At 39.8% G+C, this 22,200-nt stretch overlaps 1 protein-coding gene across 1 annotated transcript in view; it reads right to left on the bottom strand.

The window, feature by feature from the left end:
• The window catches only part of IL1RAPL2 (interleukin 1 receptor accessory protein like 2), a 602,004-nt gene that overhangs the window by 238,799 nt on the left and 341,005 nt on the right, over positions 1-22,200 (bottom strand). The window lies entirely within an intron of this gene.

The raw sequence follows: 22,200 nt of genomic DNA, 5'->3' as shown, positions 1-22,200 counted from the left end.
CCAGCTTTTATGCTAAGACACAAAATTTTATGAGTGGGCAGCAATCTCTGAGGTATGATTGAGAGCTTTCAAAAAGGATACTTGGGACTTCTACTTCTGGCCATGAAAGAGTAATTGTTACAGGCCTTACTCTCTCACCATAAACAACTAGGAAAGTGGACAAAAATATATGAAATGGCTGTATTCAGACATTGGATAATAGTTAACATAGGACTTTGATTCTGAAGTAAGAGAAAGCAGCAAGTTCACCCCAACAATAACCCTGACTTTCTACCTAGGGGCATTTTCTGAATTGCACAGTAGGGCAGTAGAACCCAAGCAGAGCATGGCAGTCTTGTTGAGTTGAGGAGACAAGAGAATGGTGTTTGGGAGACTGAGTTGGCTGGGACTCGCAAGGCAGAATGCTGGAAAAATGGAGTTACTCAGAGAAATAGCTTTAGAAATATGTATGGGATCCCTTTGAATCTCTGTCTGAATATTAATCAATACATGCATAGGGTGAAACTCTATAAGGCCAGGCAAAGAAGAACTATAAGGGAGCTATAAACTCAACAATTCCCAGAGCTCATACAAGGTCAGGAGATGTTTGAGTTCTGATCATCAAGAGTGGAGAGACCTCACGGAATGCCTAGGGCAACTAGTAGATAACATAGAAGGGTCTAGCCTTAGTAATAAAATGTCACTCATAACTAGAAGAAGAATCAATCAATACAAACAGACCCATAAATGAGAGACATGATAGAATTACCAGATGAGGATTTTAAAACAGCTATTATAAATATTATCAAGGATTTACAGGAAAATAAAAAAATAAGGAGGGTAGATGGAAAATACAAAAAATGACCAAGTAGAATGCAAAACATTACTAACAATGCACGAACACCAGAAGAGAAACTAGATAACTGGGAGCTCCTAAAAATCAAACACCTATGCTCATGCAAAGACTTCACCAAGAGAGTAAAAAGATTATCTACAGACTGGGAAAAAGTTTTTAGCTATGACATTTCTGATCAGTGTCTGATCTCTAAAATCTACATGATACTGTAAAAACTCAACTACAAAAAGACAAATAACCCAATTAAAAAATGGGCAAAGGATATGAACAGGTACTTCACTAAAGAAGACATTCAGGTAGTTAACAGATACATGAGGAAATGCTCACAATCATTAGCCATTAGAGAAATGCAAATCAAAACTACAATGAGATTTCATCTCACTCCAACGAGGCTGGCATTAATCCAAAAAACACAAAATAATAAATGTTGGAGAGATTGTGGAGAGACTGGAACACTTATACACTGCTGGTGGGAATGTAAAATGGTACAACCACTTTGGAAATCAATTTGGAGCTTCTTTAAAAAGCTAGAAATAGAACTACCATATGATCCAGCAATCCCTCCCCTTAGAATATATCCTAGAGAAATAAGAGCCTTTACATGAACAGATATATGCATACCCATGTTCATTGCAGCACTGTTTACAATAGCAAAGAGATGGAAGGAACCAAGGTGTCCACCAACGGATGAATGGATAAATTATGGTATAGTCAAACAATGGAATACTATGCACCGATAAAGAACAATGATGAATCCTTGAAACATTTCATAACATGGAGGAATCAGGAAGACATTATGCTGAGTGAAATTAGTCAGTTGCAAAAGGACAAATATTGTATGAGACCACTACTATAAGAGCTCTAAAAATAGTTTAAACAGAGAAGAAAATATTGTTTGATGGCTGTGAGAGTGGGGAAGGAGGGAGGGAGAGGGGTATTCACTAATTAGACAGTAGAGGAGAACTATTTTAGGTGAAGGGAAAGACAACACACAATACAGGAGAGGTCAGCAAAACTGGACTAAACCAAAAGCAAAAAGCTTCCTGAATAAAGTGAACACTTCAAAAGCCAGTGTAGCAGGGGCAGGGGTTTGGGGACCATGGTTTCAGGGGACATCTAGGTCAATTGGCATAATAAAATCTATTAAGAAAACATTCCGCATCCCACTTTGGAGAGTGGGATGTCTTAAATGCTAGCAAGCGGCCATCTAAGATGCATCAATTGGTCTCAACCCACTTGGAGCAAAGGAGAAGGAAGAACACCAAAGACACAAGGAAAATATGAGCCCATGAAAACAGAAAGGGCCACATAAACCAGAGACTCCATCAGCCTGAGACCAGAAGAACTAGATGGTGCCTGGCTACAACCAATGACTACCCTGACAGGCAACACAACAGTGAGTCCTTGAAGGAGCAGGAGAACAGTGGGATACAGACCTCAAATTCTTGTAAAAAGACCAGACTTAATGGTCTGACAGAGACTAGAAGGACCCCGGAGGTCATGGAACCATTCCCAAAGCCAACTCTTCAGACAGGGATTGGACTGGACTATGAGATAGAAAATGATACTGGTGAGGAGTGAGCTTCTCGGATCAAGTAGACACATGAGACTATGTGGGCAGCTCCTGTCTGGAGGGGAGATGAGAGGGCAGAGGGAGTCAGAAGCTGGCCAAATGGATATGAAAATAGACAGTGGAGGGAAGCAGTGTGCTGTCTCATTAGAGGGAGAGCAACTAGGAGTATATAGCAAGGTGTATATAAGTTTTGTATGAGAGACTGACTTGATTTGTAAACTTTCACTTAAAGCACAATAAAAATTTAGGGAAAAAAAAAAACAACCAAGCAGAGCTAGAGCTGAAAAATGAAATAGTCACTCAAAAGAAAAACAAAAATATTCACTAGATGGGCTTAATAGCAAATTAGACACTGCCGAAGAAAATAACAGTGAAATTTAAGTTTAAGCAACAGAAACCATCATAACTGGAGGAAAAAAGTTGAAAAAAATTGAAGAAATCATTAGTGACCTCTGGAACAATATCAGTTTAACATACAGTTAGTAGGGGTTTCAGAAAAAGGGGAGGCAGAAAAATTGTGTGAAAAAATATTGGATCATTTTCCAAATTTGATTAAAAACATCAACCAGAAATTTGAGATCAATGAATGTCATGTAGAATAAACACAAACAAAACTGCAGCAAGATACATCAGAATTGAAATTGCAGAAAATCAGCAAAAATGAAAAAAATTTTTAAAGCAGCCAGAGGAAAATAAGTTCCCTTGCTCTCAAAGGGCACTGTCTTTCTCAGAATCCATTGCTAAAATGTAAATACTCTTGAGGAAACAGTATTTATACAATTATACATTATATAATTCAAACTATTGTATGGAAGAAATTCAGGATTACGTTGCAACAAGACACCTGATGTAAGGCAGGGCCCTAAGAAAAGGGGGCATGGGTTAGATATATTAGAATTTGTCCTGGTGTGTAGGGTAACACTAGGTGATGCTACAAAGAAAAAAAAATTTTTTTTACAAAACGGGTGGTAAAAAGATGTTTGTGTTAGTTATCTAGTGCTGCTATAACAGAAATACCACGAGTGGATGGCTTTAACAGAAGAATGTATTCTCTCACAGTCTAGTAGGCTACAAGTCCAAATTCAGTGCGTCAATTCCATGAGAAAGCTTTCTCTCTCCATCAGCTGGAGTAGGAGCTTCTCTGCGCAGGAACCTCGGGTCCAAAACACATGCTCTGCTCCCAGGGCTGCTTTATTGGTGGTATGAGGTTCCCATACCTCTCTGCTCACTTCTCTCTTTTATATCTCAAAAGAGATTGGCTTAAGTACTGTCTAATCTTATAGATCTCATCAATGTAACTGCTACTAATCCATCTCATTTTTTTTATTAATCCATCTCATTAACATCATAGCGATAGGGTTTATAACACATAGGGAAATCACATCAGATAGCAAAATGGTAGACAATCATACAATACTGGGAATCATGACCTAGCCAAGTTGACGATATTTTGGGGGGACACAATTCAATCCATGACAATACTACAGGCACGTTTTATTAACTTTGAAATTTGGGCTCAGGGTGATTGTGTTACCTCAGACAAAGGGCCCTGGTTGAAGACAAAAGCTTTTAAAACTGGGAAAGAACACGTAACCTTATAGATTGGATTCGTAAGGTCAATTCTATTGAGGTAGCTTATTTTCCTCAAGGCGCTAAGCCTAAAATTTCCATGTCCTGCCCCCAAGTGATCAGTGGTATCCTGGGTTATAAAATATGAGCCATATGGTCGAGGTTGCTGCAAGTGTGGAAACTTGAGAGAGGAATAAAATGTGATTCTTTTTCTATGCTTGAATAGGTTTTGTTTTATAAAAAATTTAGTGAAATAATAACACAAATATTGGTTAACTAAACTCTTCATGTAAGTAAAGCTATCACATAGGGTAATTTTTAAAGAAATGTAAAAACCTGGAAACAAGTATTATCTTGGTTTATTATTTGAACACAGTGACTGTTAATCAGCTTGACTAAATGGGGGCTCTCCTTTACATGGCACTAGTTTTTTTTTTTTCTCCTTTACATACTATTAGAAAAATAGGTAACTTTTAAAAAGCTTTGGGCATTGGCTCAGCCCACTGTAAGTCAGTCATTTGAGTTAAAATTCCCTCTACTTTTTCCTTTTGCCAGTATTAAGTTTTCTTCGGGAGAGTTTCCTCTTGATTTGCCTGCTGCAGATGCTAACATGTCCCTGTTCATGTAGTTTCTGTGTCCTGATATAGATGGCTCTCTGCTTCAAGGTCCCTGTAGTATTTTCCTGCCAACTACTCACAAAGAAACTCCTCAAACATGTAGTCACTTAAAATCCTCTGGGCCATGTTTTTTATGGTTATCTTTTTACCAATCTTTGCAACCATCCCCCTATGGTTTATCCCTTCTCTAAGGATGCTCAGATTGAGTGAGGGATCTTTTGTACACAAGAGCTAAAGATCACCTATTCACTAAGCTCTGCCAAAAGACAGAAAATTCTGGTTGAAACTGCTTCTTAAGGAGTGAAGGCAATTTTTTTTCTGTGAACTTCTCAGAAAACAATTTGGCAGATAGCAAAGCATTATATACTATAACACTAGAAAATTAAACCTATCAGAGTATAAAAAAGACCTCATACAATTTTAAATTAGCACAATGGATTTTAAATTTGATAGTATGCCAACAAATGTGTAAACCCTACTCGAAAGTGTTCCAGACATTGAAAAATTAGAGTAACATACTGATATTAAATATCATAGACATGCATCAGTTTAAGTAACACTAGCACTTGAGGGCAGTTAAACCAAGAAATCTCAACGGATTAACATAATAGAAATTTACTTATCACTTATTAAGAGGCTCAGGCTCTGCCACTTTCAAAACATGGCTTCCAAGGTTATCTTGGGACTTGACATCTACCAATAGATGGGGGAGGAGAGAGAGGAAAGGGATTGTTTGGGAGGTTTTTATGTGCCAGGCCTGGAAGTAGCTTACATCACTTATATATTCCACTGGCCGGAAATTCAGTCACATGGCCGCATCTAAGTTTAAGGGAGGCTGGGGAGTATATTCTAGCTATGTTCCAAAGAAGAAAAGGAAATGAATTTGGTTCAGTAATTAGTCTCTGCCAGAAGGCATGCTAGCTCTCTGTCCATCATAGAAGGGGAGTGAGGTGGGAGGGGATTATATTAGATGAAGGTTAAGGTTTCTGTGAGCCCTAAAATTTTATTGTTTTAATAATAATATACTGAATGCCAGGTTGGGGTCATCATAAAAACACAGTTCCTGTTGTTGAGAGAGAAGAAGTGGGGATGGGGGAGTTAATTACCAATCAATGTTTGTCACAGATTTAAGAAGTCCACCCAACAAATCTCTAATAAGTGCCTACTGTGAGTCGGGCACTGTGTTAAATATTAGGATTAGAGAGAAATAGAATATACTCACTGTTTTTCATCTGTTTTCATGGTACAGTGAAGGAGAAACACAAATAATCTGATTTTTGCCATTCAGAGCATAAAAGTTACAAGAGGGAACAGGGTATCAAGGTCTTGTCTCTAAAGAAAATTTTTCTTATTCACCATTTCCCATGTCTTCAGCTCAGGAGAGAGGGCATTTTTCACTGCATATTAAGGGAGTGTGAGCTGGGTAATTAGAGAGAATTCATAACTTTTATCACTTCCCTGCTGCATTGTGAACATTTTTATTTGCAGCCCAGCAGTTATACACACTTTATGGAGCTAAATGCTTGCTTATTTAACATTCACTAAACATTCTGCTTTCTGTGTGTTACTAACATTGTCGTTAAGTGAATGGGAGGAGAATTTTTACCGAGTAGGTTTTTCGTTCTTTTTTTTTTTTTTGAGCAGTTCTGCTGTTTTGAGAGACATGAAGGCAATGGGACGGGGGTGGGGGGGGGGAACTGTTCCACTCAAATGTCCAAAGGTGAAAGAGAAAGACATTCATGAGTTTAATAAAACTGTGCTTATCAAGAATGGGACATCTGAGGTCCTTAAAATCAAAAGCTTCTTTTATTTTCATCATAAAGATTGAGGCTTCTGTGAAGACTGGGTACCAGCGGTCTTTTTTGGAAAGTGCATTGGTTCCACCTCCTCAAGCTCTCTCCCATTCCATTAACATAGGTGAAGTCTATAGACAATTTCTAACGATAAGCACGTTCGGAGACATAATGGGATCCTTAAATTTTGAGTAAAATACTCTTTGAGGCACCTCTCTACTGCTCTTTAAAACTAGCATGGGGTTGTGGAAATAACATTAGGGTGGGTGTCATAGGAAGAAAGTTTTCGTCCTGCTGCATGTCTACTCGCTGTGAAACCCTGGGCAGCACATCACTTAATTTCAACTGGCTGCACTTCGATTTCCTTATGTGCAAAGTATAATGAATAATGGCAGTCTTGTGTATGTGTGCATATGTATGTGTATAATGTATATATGTATGTATACGCATATATATGCATATACATATACACACATATAGATATAATTATAGCATGGGGATTTTAGCATGCAAATATTACTTTTCTTTTTGCCCATCACCATCCAGTCATTCCGACTCATTGCGACCCTACAGGACAGAGTAGCCAACTGCCCAGCGGGGTTTCTAAGGAATAGCTGGTGGATTCGAACTGCCAACCTTTTGGTTAGCAGCCAAACGCTTAACCACTGCACCATCAGGGCTCCAAAGGTTGATGGTTTGAACCTGCCAGTGGCTCCATGGGAGAAAAGACCTGGTGATCTGCTTCCATGAAGATTAACCCATTGCCCTCGAGTTGATTCTGACTCATAGTGACCCTATAGGACATTGTAGAACTGCCCTATAGGGTTTCGAGTAGTTGGTAGATTCGAACTGCTGACCTTTTGGTTAGCAGCCATAGTTCTTAACCACTGCACCACAGAGCTCCCCTCTTTCAGCATAAAAATTTATTACAAAAGCAATATATTTATTATATAGACTATAACTAAGCCCAAGAAAAATTATTTGTAATCCTACTATGCACAGACAGCCACTCTTTATGGAGTTTCCGCCCACACTTTTTGTCCTATGATAAGCACTACTTCTCAAAATCTTTGACAGCCTCAGTTTGCCCTGGGACCACACCTTGAATTCTAAAAAACCCTTTTCTGCTTATCTAAAGTACATCGTATTTTGGAAAATAATCTACAAGAAACCAGGGGAGCACTTTTCCCATTATCTATGTTAGAGGCATCAGGTGTTTTCAGTTTGAAAGACCCTATGAGCTTGCAACAAAGAGCGGAAACATGCTGATGACTTCAGGGTAAAGAACAGGGATTGTATGGATAGGGCTGTAAATAATATTAAAGCTAGTGAAATGACCTGAATGGGACAGAAAGATTTATTTCGTAGTTTATCTGTACACTCTTAGGAGATAGACAATGGAATATAGCCTGAGTGTTCAATTTCATCTCTTTTTTATTGAGTCGGGGATGTTTAAAAAAATTTATAGAGCTCTTTGAAAGTCAGCATTTTTAATAAGTGGCACTGAGAAAACATTACACTGAGAGAGATCCGGGTGACAACACAGAACATGAGACATGAGTGAATTTATAATGGCTGAGCTAATTGTGGTGGAGGACACGTATGGGGGCGGACCCCAGTGAATCATCTGCTCACCTACCTGCCTACTGCCTCTTCCCCTGCCGCTCCTTCTTTGTCAGTGACAATTTCAGAGTTCTCAGGTTCTATCTTCTGGAATGAGGTACAATGTAAAAGCCACTGGTTTGTATAACACTGCCATTGTAAAACCCAGAAATCATTCAGGATATAGAAATACATCTCAAGACAAAGCCAGGCAAGTCCAACAGGCTTGGGAACTTATGAGGAGTCCACATTTTTTTTTCTTTTGGATATCTAGAAGAGCAATACAAAACAACTGAAGAAATAAAAAACTGACTCTATGAAGAAAAATTTAATAAAGGTGTTGGTCAGAGTGGCTACAGCCTACGATTTGGAATTAAGAGATTGGATTCTACACCCAGGCCCATGAGTAAAGGTGAGTCTCAGGAGTTAAGAGATGTTATAGGTTGGATTCTCTGGAAGTAGACATTGAAATGGAGTTTGGCATGTTGGGTGCTTATTAGGGTTCAACACTTGTGGAAGGGAGGGGGAAGAAACAGGACTGGGCAAGGAGAGAAAAACTGCCATACAGGCCCAACAAAGTCTCCTCAGCTAACACCACAGGGAGCTTTGGAGTATATATGGCCCATGAGCATGTCCCACTTGAGCCCAGATGGCTGGGCCTTTATACCCCAGCTGTAATCACTCATTGGCTAGAAAGGGTGTACCCATGGGCGAAACAGTTCTGTGTAGCTGAGACAAACCTTGAAGGAGCTGACAGTTGGAGGTTGTTTACTCACAGCCCTCTCACAGCTGGACCAATAGTCATTCCTTTAGGGGGGATCTGGGAGCACATCTCTCTGTTTAGGAGAGTGAGGTGACAGAGGGTTAGATTAGAGGAAGGTTAAGGTTTCTGCTGGCCCTAAAATTTATTGTTTTAAGAATAATAATACATATAATACCAGATTGGATGCATTAAAAAAAATCAATCCCTGTTGTCGAGAGAGGAGAATAACCATCATATTATAGAGAAAGAGATTCCAGCCATCACTATTAACTTGGAGATTATGACTCAATTAGTGATAAATACACACATGCACATGCACGTGAGGAAATAAATAATAAGATAGTGCATACCAGGGTTTATAGGATAGAGTATCAACTGCATGATCTCTATGCCCAGAAAGAACCAAATTCAAGGCATTCGGTTTATTTTATAACACAGCATGAAAGGCTCATATTGGCTTTTTGGATGATCTTCCTATCAGTGAATTCAAATCATTGTGGATACTCAAAAAAAAAAAAAAAGCCCAGTTAAAACCCCTGTGTTTAGAATACATCTAAAGGAGAATGACCCCAAGTGGTGAAGGGACAGAAAAAAAGATTGATAATAATACTAATAATAAAACCAGAAACCAAACCCAGTGCTGTAGAGTCGATTCTGACTCATAGTGACCCTACAGGACAGAGTAGAACTGTCCCATAGAGTTTCCAAGGAGCGCCTGGTGGATTTGAACTGCCGACCTCTTGGTTAGCAGCCGTAGCACTTAACCACTACGCCACCAGGGTTTCCATACTAATAATAAAAAAAAATTTAAAAATTAATAATAAAAAAATAATAGCTACCATTTATTCACCATTTATTGTGTATCAATTACTGTGCTAAACCCTTTGCATAAATTATTTTGCTCAATCCACAAAACCACCTCTGAGGTAGTTATTATTATCTCCATTAAATAGATGAAGAAACATTGGTCCAAGATCACACAGTAAGTGGTAGAGAGTGTGGATTCTCATCCAGACAGTCTGACTCCAGAGCTGCACCATGAACCACCATCCTATACTGCTACCACATAAAAAAGGGATTTAAATTGCTCTCTCTGATTCCACGAAGGAAACAACAGTACTCCACAAGTTCCTGCACCATCTGCCTGCTGCCAACTTCTCCAACAGTACTTTATACTACTCTCTACTTTGCTCACTTTGCTCCAACTACACTGGCTTGAAACAAGAAAAGCTCTTTCCACCTCAGGACCTTTGCATATGCTGTTTGCCTGAACTAACTCTTTCCCTTGCTCTTCATTTCTCTAATCCTTAGGTCACTTTTTCAAGTCAGCTTCCCCTGCCCCCATCCCTAAGACTAGTTAGGACATTCCTGTTACATGTTTTCATGGCTTTCTTGACTTCTCGAAGGCTGATATAACTTTTTCAAAACACATTTGTTTTTCTTTTGTTTATTTTCTGTCTCCCCCCAGCAAAGTACAAGTTTATTGTGAATTTATGAGTAAGTTATGAATTATGAGTGAGTAAGTTATGAATCATGAGCAAGGATCACATCTGTCCTAGTCACTATGTTCTTCTCTGCTCTTTAGGGCTTAGGACATTAGGTGCTTGCTGGCTGGCTGGCTAGATGGATAACTGTGTGCAGAGATGAAAAATTTATCTCCAATAAATAGAAAAGACAGGGAGTCAGAGCTGAACTACGATAAAAGTTATTAGGCACATATTATATATGGCACAAATTAGGGTATTTTGGAAGGTACTAATTTTCATTCCACTGGAGATGTTCAAGCAAAAGATAGCCAATCACAATGAGAGAATGTGATAGATTATTGAATAGCCACATATTCTTCCCATCCTTGCATACACATCCCTTTGTATTATGACTTTTCCACTCTTCCAATCAAGCGATAGAATCTGTTTCTTCACTCTTTAAAGCTCGGCTTGGCCATGTGATTTGGTTTTGGAATGAGACATTAGCAAAAATGACAGGGTAGAGGCTTGAAGAGTGTGCGCACGTTATAAACTCGTCCTCACTTGAAACACGGCCCTACTGCGTGAAGTTTGGGACTGACTTCCTTAAGAATGAGAGATCACATGGACAAAGATACAGCCAACAGCCAATAGCAACCACCAGACGTGTGAATGAGGCCATATAGAACATTTGCTAGACGGTAGAGCCACCACATGACTGCAGTCACATGAGTCGACCTGAGTGAAAGCAGCAAAAAACTGCCTAGTGACCCATAGAATCATGAGCAAATAATGTTTGTTGTTTTAAGCCTATAGGATTTTGGGAGCGCTGATTATGCAGCAATATAAACTGAATTTGGATGTTTAGAAGGTCTTCCAATAACAGGTAGAGGGGTTTACTAGCTGACCTTAAGTGGTCCTTTCAAACTTGAGAATGTATGATTATAAACTGAATGTCTTTTTGAAAATTTCATTCATCTTATTTGAAATGGCTAACAAGTTTGTTTTTATTTAAAAAAAAAATGCTCCATAGGGGATATTCATCAGTTTGTTTGGATTTACTGTACACGTCATAATTAAAGAAGTATTTCAGCATTTGATCTGTACTTAAAGCTCACAAAATTTTAAATACATTCTCTAAATCCTTCCTAGCAAGCAAAATAACATTTATGCTGAAATCTGTCTCATGGCCTGTTCTATGTCTCCATGTACAGACTGCAGGAGGTATTATTCACCCATAAAAGACAGCTGAAATATGCACTGCTTTGAATTGTTTTACTATTGTGCACAAGGGACTGGAGGGGAGAATTAACTGCCGTATGCTGCCTCATTCAAAGTATCAGATGGATAATAATAAAACAGGAAACGTATAAAATCATTTAGAGCCATTTTAGTACCATATGCTCAGTTTCACTGACAATAATCAACTGTAATATATTTCAGAAAATAGAAGTGGGGAGAGTATAACCCTGCTCATTATATTGGGTGTTAGACTCCAAATCATTTGAAAATCTCATGGATCTATAGGAAATGTAGTTTGTATCTAGAGATAACTAGGCCTCTGATAAAGATGAATTCAGTTACTCATGGGGCATGTTTTTCCTCCTTCTGCCGTAACTCAGGTTTCTCCTCCTTTAAAGGTCAGGCTTCAAGCTCACAGTTTTTATGAAATCCATACAGATTTCACGACTTCTCATGCAGATTCCCCCTTTGCACTGCACCCACCAAATTCTGTGCTTGTCCTACAGACATATTAGCAGGCAGTGAATATTAGTAGCTTTACCAAAGCTCACCATAGGATTCCTGCAAGCAGCAGGGGCCCCCAGTGTTACCTTTATTGTTTGACCTTCCCACTCTCTCCATTTTAATGATCTCACTGTACTACTGTTATATATTTACATGTCTGTTTCCCTGACTAGATACGGAGTTCCTAAAGGTGTGTATTATCATGTGACTTGGAATATTGGATAAAAAGATGGCACATATTAGGTGCTCCAGAAATTACTTGTTGAATTAATGAATATTCAAATTTAAAATACTATGTCAATTAAAAAACCAGTTGCCTTTGAGTCGATTCTGAGTCATAGCAACCCTATAAGACAGAGTAGAACTGCTCCATAGGGTTTCCAAGGAGCAGCTGGTGGATTCAAACCACCGACCTTTTAGTTGGCAGCCTGAGCTCTTAACCACTGCACCACCAGAGCTCCCCAATGTTAATTAGAACCTTCAATTTACATTCAACAAATGCCCTGTGAAAAGCACTATGCGGTTCTACTCTGTCCTATAGGGTTGCTATGAGTTGGAATTCACTCGATGCCAATGGTTTTTTTTTTTTTTTTTTTTTTTTAGATAAACCTATTTATTAATTGGGACTAATAGGGTACTTTGTTTATTTCATTTTATGTTTATGACAGCCTAACTCTTGTGTAAGAATTCAGCTACTTGAAAAGCAGAGCTGGTGGTGCAGTTGTTAAGAGCTCAGCTGCTAACCAAAAGGTTGGCAGTTCAAATCCACCAGCTGCTCATTGGAAACCCTAAGGAGCAGTTCTACTCTGTCCTAAAGGGTTGCTATGAGTCAGAATTGACTCAACAGCAATGGTTTAGTTTTGGATTTTTTAGAAAATCAGAGAAGCAATACAGGAGATGCTAGTTCTGGCTATGGCTGAGTAAGGTTATTGGCAAACCCTCTCCCCAAAAAGCATCTGTAAAGATGGACAAAATTGATTTAAAAATAACCATTTAAGCACTCTGGAGGTTGATCAATGGCATACACAATCTGAGAATTGTTTATTTTTGAAAAACTGATGACTTTTGACCAAGAACAGTGAGAATCTGTGGTGAGGTTTCCTCCAGGACCCCCTCTCCTCCAGCACAGCCAAGGCAGAGGTTTTTTCAGGGTGGGGCAGGTCATGAGGACAGGCAGCCTCTCTGCCATTTTGAAAGGGGACTCACTTGATTTGGAAAGGTAGGTATTAGTGACACTCATGCCCAGCAGTGTTGCCAGTTGAAGCGATAATCTCAGAAGAAGATGAGTGGGAAGGGCCAACAGCTCTATTAACTCAAGGCTGCCATCATAGCTGCCTACACTAGGATGAGGGTCCAAGCCAGCTACTTACTCCTGGCCAACCCTGAAGCTTCAACCCTGAAGTGGATTCTGATAAAGATGTGAAAGGCCTAGTGGAAAGGAAGGAAGGAAGGAAGGAGGGAAGGAGGGAGGGAGGGAAGGAGGGAAGAAGGGAAGGAGGAAGGAGGAAAGGAAGGAGGGAAAGAAGGAAGGAAGGAGGGAGGGAGGGAGGGAGGGAAGGAAGGGAGGGAGGGAGGGAATGAAGGAAGGAAGGAAGGGAGGGAGGGAGGGAGGGAGGGAGGGAGGGAGGAAGGAAAGAAGGAAAATTGTCTTTCATCTGCAAATAAATTTTAAAAAATCTACAAAGGTACTTGGAATCAGCAAAAAAATCTAGTAAAGCTAATAAACTTAGCAAGGTTGCAATATGCATGTGCTTTGAAATTAAATTCTGGTTCATGTTAAGGTAAGTATCCAGTTTGAGGATGCTAATCAGGATTAGAATGAGGTAAGTGAAGCTGGAGGTGGGGGAGGGTGCACAAAATTAAGGAGGCACTCACTCTCAGGGTCCTACAGATGCACTTTCTCACCCTGGTACCAACCTTGCACTTGCATGACCCTGAAAGTCAGTGCCTCCATAATTTTGTACACTAGGCACTTCATTTCCCTCCTCCTAGGCCCGACCCTGAGGAAGAGTCAATTGAGAGAACTATAAGCCACTTACTAATCACTAAATGCACATATGTCCACAAGCATAAAAATGAATGTAGTCCCTAATCTCACACCATATACACAAATTACCTCAAAATGGATTAAAGACCTAAATGCTAGAGCTAAAACTATAAAACTTTTAGAAGAAAATATAGGGTTAAATCATTGTAACCTGAGATTAGGCAATGGTTTCTTAGACATAACACCTAAACAAAACACAACCAACCAAAGAAAAATAGATAAATTGGGCATTACTAAAATTGACTTTTTTTTTCCTTCAAAGAACACCATCAATAAAGTGAAAAGACAACCCACAGAATGGGAAAAATATTTGCAAACCATATGTCTGATAAGAGACTTGTATCCAGAATGTATAAAACCCATTGCCATGGAGTCGATTCTGACTCAGAGCAAGCCTACAGGACAGAGTAGAACTGTCCTATAGCGTTTCCAAGGCTGTAAAATATTTACAGAAGCAGACTGCCACATCTTCCTTCTGCAGAGCAGCTGGTGGGTTCAAACTGCCAACCTTTCAGTTAGCAGCCAAACGCTTTAACCACTGTATCACCAGGGCTCCTTAGAATGTATAAAGAACTCTTTAAAAGAAAGAAATCTTAAAACTCAATAAAAAGACGAATAACTCAATTTAAAAAGGGCAACGGATCAGAATAAAGATTTTTTCCAAAGACTATTTACTAATGGCCAGTAAGCACATAAAAGGATTCCCAACATCATTAGTCATTACCGAAACCAAAAAACCCATTGCCGTCGAGTTATTCTGACTCATAGCCACCCTACACCACAGAGTAGAACTGTCCCATAGGGTTTCCAAGAAGCAGCTGGTGGATTTGAACTGCAGACTTTCTGGTTAGCAGCCGAGCTCTTAACCACTTAAAAAAAAAATTCAAAACCACAATGAGATACCACTTCACACCCACTACGGCTGCTATAACCAAAAAAGACAGATAATAACAAGTGTTGGTGAGCATGTTGAGAAACTGTAACTCTCATATCTTGCTGGTAGGATTGGAAAATTGTGCAACCACTCTGGAAATCAGTTTGGCAGTTCTTTAAAGTGTTTAACATAGAGTTAACGTATGATGCAGCAATTTCACTCCTTAGGTGTATGTACCAAAGATACACGAAATGAAATTAAACCGCATAGCCATACAAAAACGTGTACATGAAATGTGTATAGCAGCATTATTTATAATAGCCAAAAAGTAGAAAAAAAAACAAATACCCACTGAGTGATGAACGGATAAATAAACCCGAACCCATTGCCATCGAGTCAATTTAGACTCATAGCAACTTTACAGGACAGAATAGAACTACCCCTTAAGGTTCTGAAGGAATGGCTGGTAGATTCAAACTTCTGATCTTTTGGTTAGCAGCCAAGCTCTTAACCGCTGTGCCACCAGGGCCTCAATGGATAAATACAATGTGGTATATTCATACAATGAAAGAATAATTAGCCATAAGAAGGAATGAAGTACTGATACATGCTACAACATGGATGGACCTCAAAAACATTATGCAAAGAAAAAGAAGGCAGATGCAAAGACTCCATGTTGTATTACTCCATTTATAAACCAGAAAACCAAACCCATTGCCGTCGAGTTGATACTGACTCATAGAACCAAAACCTGTCACCGTCCAGTCGATTACAACTCATAGCAACCCTAGAGGACACAGTAGAACTGCCCCATAGAGTTTCCGAGGAGCGCCTGGTGGATTTGAAAAGCCAACCTTTTGGTTAGCAGCTGTAGTTCTGAACCACTACGCCACTAGGGTTTCCCTGATTCATAAACCAAAACCCGTTGCCATCGAGCCAGTTCCAACTCATAGCGACCCTATAAAAAGGCAAATTTATAGTGACAGAAAGTACGTTAATGGTTGCCTTGGGCATGAGATGGCAGTGGAAATTAACTGCGAATGGACATGTGGGAACTTTCTGGGGTGAAAGACATGTTCTAAAATTTAATTTAGTGATGGTTGCATTACTCTATAAATTTATTAAAAAGCATTTAATTGTACCCATATTTTGTACCTTAATAAAGTTGTTCAAAAAACAGAGTACATGGTAAACTGTATTAGGTGTTCAGTGACCATCTTTCTCGTCTTAAGATGTCTTATGTTGATTCTTCGGAAAAAGTTCACAGCCTCAGCCAGCCCTCCAGGTTATGCATGAGCACAAATGCCATCTAGAAGAGACCTTGTAAATAAACTCAGTATATTTCACACTCAGTACATTTGCGTAGTTCCAATTTATTATCTGGGAAAGAAGGAGCCATTGTACAAGGTATAGGAATGACCAGAAGTATTCATATTTGGGTTTCTTCTCTCACTCTATAGCACTCATTCAAATATTTTTTCAACCCATTAATGCAATGTCCCTGGGTTGATGAATATTTTTATATAGCCATAATTTCTTGTATCTGATCCCTTACGGGCTTGGGACATGAAGTATGTACTTAAAACTTATTACTTGATTCCCAGGTTGAACTTCGCAGATGAGCTCATTATTTTAACAGGGTTAAGATGAGAGAAGATGCCAGGTCACTTCCTTGAAAACGTATTTGCATAAGGAGTTATTTTTCAATGTTTCCATAAAAGAGCAATGTTTCCCTACAGAGAGACGGATATTATAAATTCTCAGAAATCTATAAGAACTTTCTCTCCCCAATGAACTAATATGCTTATTTCTATTAAATAGTGGCAGCTATGTAGTGTAGCATAGTGGTTAAGTAGAGGGCACTATGTAACCAAACCAAACCAAACAAAAAAACCCAGTGCCGTCAAGTTGATTCCGACTCATAGCGACTCTATAGGACTGAGTAGAACTGCCCCACAGAGTTTCCAAGGAGCACCTAGAGGATTTGAACTACCAACCCTTTGGTTAGCAGCCATAGCACTTAACCACTACACCACCAGGGTTTCCTACTACGTAACCAGACTGTGTGAATTTTAATCCCAAATTCTCCGATTACTAAAAAACCCAAAAGTGTTACTGTCGAGTCAATACCAGACTGTCTGAATTTGAATCCTGATTTGTTCACTACCTCAAAGCTTCAGTTACCGATCTATAAAATGGACATAATTAAGAAAATCTATTTTACAGGATTGTTGTGAGGAATAAATGACACAAAGCAAGTGTTCAATAAACGTAGGCCACTCCCACCCTTTCTCTTCCACTACACCCCCAAAAAGGGGGGGAAAAGAAGAATGTAAGACTTCAAAGACATCTCTGTATCATGATTAGCATTTTTCACAATGTTCCTCATGGTATAGAGAGGATATATAGTCTAGCATTTCAAATGAAAGCTATTTGTATTTTCTATTTTCCACAGAGGCCAAGAAGAATACTTACTCTACATTCATTGGAAACAGTTTCTTGACTACAATGGGCTGTGTCACACAGTCTCCTAAACTCTTGATCCTTAAAATGTAGCATCATATAAAGAATAATGTAGGACTGTGTCTTATTCACCACTGTATCCTCAATGGCCAATACAGTGCTTTCCATGAGAAAGGTACAGTTAAAATGTTATGAAAATTCAGAGCAGAGACATTATTACCAATTTGGGGAAGTGGAAAAGTAGTGAAAGCTTTGTGGAGATGTTGGAGCTTTGTGGAGAAGATTCCAATATGCCCAGCTGGAGAGAAATGGAACTAGGAGATGGCATTACAAAAGGGGTCAACTGCATGAGCAAAGGCAGTAAGAGAGAGAGAAAAAAAGCACAAGATGTGCAGAGCACACAGTGTGACGGGATGTGGGATTCATGAAGAGGTGGGTAAATAGAGCAAAGGCTGGAAATGTAGATTAAATTGTATGGTGGTGGTGGTGAGGAGCCTTGAAGTATTCCGCTATGGAGTTTGAATTTTATACTCTGGGCAAGACAGAACCACAGAAGGTATCTGGGGAAGAGTGTGGTGTGATCAGAGATGTGCTTTAGGGAGAGTAAGCTGATGCAAAAGAAGTTGGGGGGAGAGCAGGGAGAGGAGGGACTAGTTAGGTGGTTGTTTGAATAGTCCAGACAAGAGTTAACGTGGGCTAGAACCAGGGCAGAAACTGTGGAGGATGGAAAGGAGGAGACAGACTCGAGAAATTGCAAGGGGAAGCATAAAAGGATTTGATAGTCTAATAATGTCCCTCCTTTTTCTGCTTAGACTATGTTGCAGCTTGGCGTTCAATGTTCTCCACAATCTATCCAGCTACTTTTCCAAAATTACCTTTCCCTTAAGCATGCCACATGCCTCATTCTCCAAGCAGTACAGGATCACGGTCCTTTATCCAAGGATACCTTGTGCTTTTCCATTTACTCCCCTTTCCTTTACATGCACAAACCTGACCAGGCCGTGAAGGTCCAGCTCAAATGTGATCTCTTGCATCAACCTCTTGCTTCTCTATTGTTTCATAGCACTTAATTTTGTACTTTTCGCAATATTTTATCACCCACAGAAAGAAGTTCAAAAGCATTAGAATGATATTCAAGGCCTTTATCAAAACAGGCAATTAGTTATTCGCTCATTCATTAATTCATTCGTGCAACAAATACTGAAGCACCTACTACGTGTCAGGCACTTTACCAAGCCCTGTAGATACAATAGGAACAAGATAAATATACAGTACCTAATCGCATAGAGGAGCCCTGGTGGTGTAGTGGTTAAGTGATACGGGTGCTAACCAAAAGATCGGCAGTTCAAATCCACCAGGCGCTCCTCAGAAACCCCTCGGAAACCAGTTCTGCTCTGTCCTATAGGATCACTATGAGTCAGAATTGACTCAATGACAATGGGTAATCTTATAGAGCATGCATTCTACTGGAAGAGGCAAACAAAAACAAAAAAGTAAACAAACAAATTGATTAAGAGTCTCCTGCATCCCACTTTGAAGAGTGGCATCTGGGGCTAGTAAGCAGCCATCTAAGATGCATCAATTGGTCTCAACCCACCTGGATCAAAGGAGAATGAAGAACACCAAGGACACAAGGTGATTACGAGCCCAAGAGACTGAAAGGGCCACATGAACCAGCGACTACATCATCCTGAGACCAGAAGAACTAGATGGTGCCCGGCTACAACCCATGACTGCCCTGACAGGGAACACAACAGAGAACCCCTGAGGGAGCAGGAGAGCAGTGGGATGCAGACCCCATATTCTCTTAAGACCAGACTTAATGGTCTGACTGAGCCTGGAAGGACCCCAGTGGTCATGTCCCCCAGACCTTCTGTTGGCTCAGGACAGGAACCATCCCTGAAGCCAACTCTTCAGACATGGATTGGACTGGACAATGGGTTGGAGACGGATGCTGGTGAGGAGTGAGCTTCTTGGATCAGGTGGACACTTGAGACTATGTTGGCATCTCCTGCCTGGAGGGGAGATGAGAGGGTGGACGGGGTTAGAAGCTGGCGAAAAGGACACGAAAAGAGAGAGTGGAGGGAGAGAGAGGGCTGTCTCATTAGGGGGAGAGTAATTGGGGGCTTGTAGCAAGGTGTATATGGGTTTTTGTGTGAGAGACTGACTTGATTTGTAAACTTTTACTTAAAGCACAATAAAAATTATTTAAAAAAATTGATTAAGAGTCATAATCAGTGATGTGAAGGATATGTACAACGAGCTGACATTAAGAATAATGCATGGATAGAATGAGCAAGTCCTATTTTAAATAAGGTGAGCAAAAAAGGCCTAGCTAAGGATATGATTTTTTTGTTGTTGTTGTTAAGAACTAAAGCATAGGAAGGAAGTAGCTTTGTGAGGAGTGTGAGGAAGGAAATTCCAGCCAAAGTGAATAGGATGTGCAAAGGCACTGAGATAGGAAAGGCCTTGGTATATTTAAAGAAATGAAAAACAAAACTGATGTGAGGTTGACCATAGTAAATAAGAATGGCATAAGGTGAGGATGAAGAGATAGGTTTAGGATTTATGAGAAATGGTAAGGACTTCAGTTCTTTCTATAATTCAATGAGAAGCCATTTAAGAATTTTAAGCAATAGAGTAAAATGATTTGATTTATGTTATGGATTGAATTGTGCCCTCCCCAAAACATGTATTGTAAATCCTAACCTCTATGCCTGTGGTTATAATCCCATTTGAGAATGTGTTGTTTTGTTATGTTAATGAGACCAATTAGTGTAGGGTGTGTCTTGAGTCAATCTCTTTTGAGATACAAAAGCGAAAACAAGCAAAAGAAGCAGAGATGGGGGAAGGGAAATGCCAAGACACATGGAGATCTCCAAGGAACCAGGAAGCAGAAGCTGAAGAGAAGAGAACCTTCCTCCAGAGCCAACAGAGACAGAAGGACTTCCCCTCGAGCCAGCCCTCTGAATTCAGACTGGTAGCTGAGAAAGTAAATTTCTGTTTGTTAAAGCCACCCACTTGTGATATGTCTGTTATAGCAGCATTATATAACTAAGACAATTTATAATTTAAAACAATCATTTTTAGTGTTCTTTGGGTAATGTAGGATCGATAATGATTGCACAGAAACCGGGTAGGAGGATACAGCACTAATCTAAGCAGGAAATGATGATAGTCTAACCTAGGGCAGCAGAGATGGAGAAAAGAGGGTAGATTTTTTTAACTACTGTGCCTGGAATCTTATTTTATGACTTTTCTAAGCATTAGCAAATGTTTTGTATAAACCAAAAAAACCAAACCCACTGCTGTCGAGTCGATTCCAACTCATAGCTACCCTATAGCACAGAGTAGAACTGCCCGATAGAGTTTCCAAGGAGCGCCTGGCAGATTTAAACTGCCGACCTCTTCGTTAGCAGCCATAGCACTTAACCGCTACACCATCAGGGTTTCCATTTTGTATAAGATTATTTTTTATAATAGCTTTGTAGAGCTGTAATTCACATATCATATAAGTCACCTATTTAAATTGTACCCATTCAATGGTTTTTAGTAGATTCCCAGAATTGTGCCACCAACCACAATCAATTTTAGAACATTTGTATTACCTCCAGAAGAAACACTGTGTCCGTTAGTGTCACATTCCCTTTCCCCCCAGCTACTCAATTCCTAGCCCTAGGCAACTACTAGTCTGCTTTCTGTGTCTATAAATTTACCTATTCTGTACATTTCGTATAAATGGAACTATACAATATGTAGTCTTTGTGGCTGGCTATATATAAGATTCCACTACCCATCTGTCAGTGTGTTGTACTGTGGTGGATTGCTTGTTGTTATAATGCTGGAAGCTATGCCACTGGTATTTCAAATACCAGCAGGGTTACCTATGGTGGACAGGTTTCAGTGGAGCTTTCAGACTAAGATAGACTAGGAATAAAGACCGGCAATCTACTGCTGAAAATTAGCCAGTGAAAACCCTATGGATCACAGCAGAAAATTGCTTGATCTAGTGCTGTAAGATGAGCCCCCTAGGTTGCAAGGCACTCAGATACAAAATGGCTGCAGTAACGGAGTCAAGCATACCAGCGATAGTGAAGATGGCGCAGGACCGGGCAGTGATTCATTCTGTTATAAATGGGGTCGCCATGAGTCAGAGCTGACTCAATAGTAGCTAAAAACAATATTTACAAGATTATTTTAAGAAAAACACATTGCTGGCTTTAAATAAAAAATTATAACCATGTTAGGATATCTGCTATATAATTGTTCTAAAGGATATTATAGTATTAACTTTTTTCTTTAATATTTTTATTGTGCTTTAAGTGAAAGTTTACAAGCCAAGTCAGTCTCTCATACAAAACCTTATATACACCTTGCTATATACTCCTACTCTCCCCCTAATGAGACAGCACACTCCTTCTCTCTACCCTCTGTATTCGTGTCCATTCAGCCAGCTTCTGTCCCCCTTGGCCTTCACATCTCTCTCCAGACAGGAGCTGCCCACATAGTCTCATGTGTCTACTTGATCCAAGAAGCTCACTCCTCACCAGTATCATTTTCTATCCTATAGTCCAGTCCAATCCCTGTCTGAAGAGTTGGCTTTGGGCTAACAGAAGGTCTGGGGACCATGACCTCTGGGGTCCTTCTAGTCTCAGTCAGACCATTAAGTCTGGTCTTTTTACGAGAATTTGAGGTCTGCATCCCACTGCTCTCCTGCTCCCTCAGGGGTTCTCTCTTGTGTTCCCTGTCAGGACAGTCATCGGTTGTAGCCAGGCACCATCTAGTTCTTCTGGTCTCAGGCTGATGTAGTCTCTGGTTTATGTGGCCCTTTCTGTCTCTTGGGCTCATAATT

Source organism: Loxodonta africana, chromosome X, assembly GCF_030014295.1.
Source record: "Loxodonta africana isolate mLoxAfr1 chromosome X, mLoxAfr1.hap2, whole genome shotgun sequence".
Taxonomy (NCBI): domain Eukaryota; kingdom Metazoa; phylum Chordata; class Mammalia; order Proboscidea; family Elephantidae; genus Loxodonta; species Loxodonta africana.
The sequence above is the reverse complement of the archived record's forward strand: the minus strand, read 5'-3'. Positions and strand labels throughout refer to the sequence as shown.